Genomic DNA, 3,619 nt, shown 5'->3' with positions numbered 1-3,619 from the left:
TGAATCGAGAAAGAAAGTACAGAAGTGGTGAAGATAATGAAACAGAAGAAGCTAATTTATAGCAAAATTTCAGACACAACAATCAAGGCAATTTTAATTTCCTTAATTACCGGAGAATCAAATCTTATACAGATTATAAAGATTTTCTTTAAATCCCTTGAATTCCGGAAATCAACTTTAATTACGTCAAGAGTTAAAACAAATCTTTATTTTTCTCATTTCATTTTTTTTACGATAGCTTCACTCATACTCTTCACGTAATCGAATTGTTTTATTACTCAGTAGTGATAAAACTCTATTTTCCAACTCATATCCGTCATGAAAACATACTTATTATCAACCATAACGATCTCTGTCAAATTTCAGGACGAAATTTCTTTAACGGGTAGGTACTATAACAACCCTCATATTTCCATACTTGAATTGACTAATTTGCCCCTAGGGTTGTTATCCATACTTAATATACGATTAAATTCGACGTTGATTAAATATTTTTCTTTTGTCGACACTTTTTGTTAACTAAAGTTTATACTAATTATATAAAATAACTTTAGTTAATATTAATATTAATGTGTATTATATATAAAACTATATGTAACATAATTATTAATTAAATGATAAGTTATTTTAATCATTATTTATATTTTTAACTTATAAAAAAAGAAATAAGATTTTTTTTATAAATTAAATAATGAGCCCATGAATTTTGACTAAATATTTTGAAAAACAAAAAACTTATTAAAAACATTTTTAACATGTTTTATTATTTTATCAAAATTGGCACCTTTATTTTATTATTAATTTTTTCTTTTCACCAACCATTTTTACCTATAAATACATGGCTCCTCATTCATATTTTCTTGCCAAAAACTAAAACTTAAGTTGTTCTCTCAAAACATTGAAGAAAATTTGAGGTACTTTCTATTTTTATTATTATTTTTTTAATATTGTTGATTATATTTATACTTATTGTATATTCTTTGTAAAATTCGAAATTAATTATGTTTATATGTTATAATTAGTATTATAAGTATTATGATGTATAAAAATAATTTTGATAATTTATGAAATATTATTTATAATTAAATATGAATTATGTGTTTAAACGTAAAAATAATGTAAAATTCGTAATAAATACTTTTAACCAAAAATTAAATATATATAATTTTTTTATGAGTTTATAAAACTTATATAGATCTGAAAAAATTATAAAAATAATTACTTGGGTCGAATTGGTAATTATTATATAATTAAACTCTATTATTATGTAATTCAAAGGTAAATTAAGAATAAATATTAAATTATAAAAAATATTTTTTAAATATTTTTTCTACAAGTTATTAGACTGATAGAAACTTATAAAAATTATAAAAATAATTTTTTGGGTTTATTTAGTAATTATGTAGAATTAAACTTGTTTTGTGAATAAATTAAGGGTAAAAACAAAAATAAATATAAAAATATAATAAAAATGTTTTCTTAAATTTTTCTACTAATAAATATGATTAACTAAGACTATAAAAATTATATATATAATTTTTACATATTTAACTAATTATTTAGACATTTTTGGATAATGTTCGATTAATAAAGCACTATTATTTTTGAAGTAATTTAGGTATTTATTTAAAGGTAATTATATTTAATATATATAAGACATACTAAGGTATAATAACTAAATATTAAATAATACTTAGGTTATATTATCACATATATAATTATTAAGTACATTAATAATTCGTTGTGTGTATACACCTAAAGTGAAGGTTAATCAAAGATAATGTACAATTCATGTAAACTTCATCGCTACTCACGGTCGTAAGTGAATGATGTCTAGGTTGCCATTTATGGGTAAGCTTGTGGATCTCGAATGCCATGACTTAGATTCTAGTCAAGAATCCTGGGCCCCCGGTTACATCTGGTCATTCCTGACTTATTTGATAGCAACGAAGTTTGAGTAAAGTTGTACAACGTCTTGCTAAAGATTAACCCGAACTTTCTAAAATTGAAAAAATTACTATAAGTGGAAACTTTCCATAAATAGTAACCTTTCGAAAATGGAAATTCTTTAGTGAACCATTACTATCAATATAGTACTATATACTATTGTCTGTTAGGCAATGTCTGATCATACGTTCTATCTCTAGGTTGAGATCTTGGTCACGTCCTTCCGTTCAATTCTTTCGTGGAATACTCTTTTGTGCTACTAAGGTGAACTTCATAGCCCCACTTTTTACTATTTCATAACTGCTTTAAAACTTTTGGGGTGAGACACATGCTTGCTTTATAACTGTTTTACGCTTAGACACAAGTACTAAATTGTTAACTATGCTGTCATGCTTTGATTCATGCTAAATCCCTACCGTAATATCGTTAATTGCTACATTTAAATGCAAACTTAATTATTGTGAGTAGGCCTATTGAGAGTAACGTCTCTAACCATTCGACCGTTGGTCTTTGGTTACATAATAATGATTCCACGACACTGACAGTACAAGGTGTCATAGGGTAAATTATTTAGTAGCGATATTACAAACTACAGCAGCACTTTTAGATTGATATATCTATATTGATCAACTTTAAACTAAATCTTGTGGTCTAAAACTTTGGATATTATTTATAAATCTATGAATTTCACTCAACCTTTTTGGTTGACACTTTAAGCATGTTTTGTCTTAGGTAATGATTGAGCTAGCTGCTACTTGCTACTAGATGATTGATGTATGCTTTGCTGCTTGCATGGAATCCATCATTCATATTTATCATTTTATTTAGACATTTTCCATTTACTGTACTCTTATGATGTAAAACTTTGAATAATGCTTCCGCTGTTTATTTAATAAATAAAACGTCTCATTTAGAGTCGTTCTCATTTGTACAACTGTGATTTGATATAATTAGTCACAAATACCCTAGGCCCTATTTGGGGGTATGACAGCATTACTGCTATATGTGTCCCCTTTATGGATACTGTGTTTGGTTGCTTCTTGCTAGGCGCTCATTACTCGTACAGGTACGTATCATTTGCCCTCTCTATTTCGTTCTTATGAGCTCTTCGGGCCAGAGGTCCTTTAGGAAGCAATCTCTCTTGCGCTAGAGTAGAGGGAGGGACGACCTTATCTAGGCGCGGGTTCTATACCCGCGGGTGGAGTAGTGACTTCCTTCTAATCTAGGGTACGAGGAATGATTGTCTACACTCACCTCCCCCATACCCCACTTTCGTTGGATTGGGTATTGTTGTTGTTATTGTTGATGTTGTTTGTTTAGTGAGGTTAATTGATGGATTTATCTTAGCCTGCTAAAAATGACTCAGTTAAGAATTAAGATCCGACCCGTTAAGTATGTCGGTATGGATCCGTTAAAAATTAGAGCACCCATATATCATTATTAATAAAAAAATGCTAATGAGGCTTTAGGGCTATCTTTAAGCCATTTAGATACGCTTGAAATGTTTGTACCCTTAAAGTAACCACTCACTCCTACGAAAAACTACCTTTTATTTACCATTGTTTTATGCACGAATTTAATTCTTAACGACAACCCTTAGGGCCGTCGTTAGCAAATTCCTTATTAATATTTAATATTAATACTTTAATACTTCTATAGTTTTTATTAAAAT

The sequence above is a fragment of the Rutidosis leptorrhynchoides genome, chromosome 11 (genome assembly GCF_046630445.1).
Source record: "Rutidosis leptorrhynchoides isolate AG116_Rl617_1_P2 chromosome 11, CSIRO_AGI_Rlap_v1, whole genome shotgun sequence".
In the NCBI taxonomy this organism is placed as follows: Eukaryota; Viridiplantae; Streptophyta; class Magnoliopsida; order Asterales; family Asteraceae; genus Rutidosis; species Rutidosis leptorrhynchoides.
Note: the sequence above shows the minus strand (reverse complement) of the source record.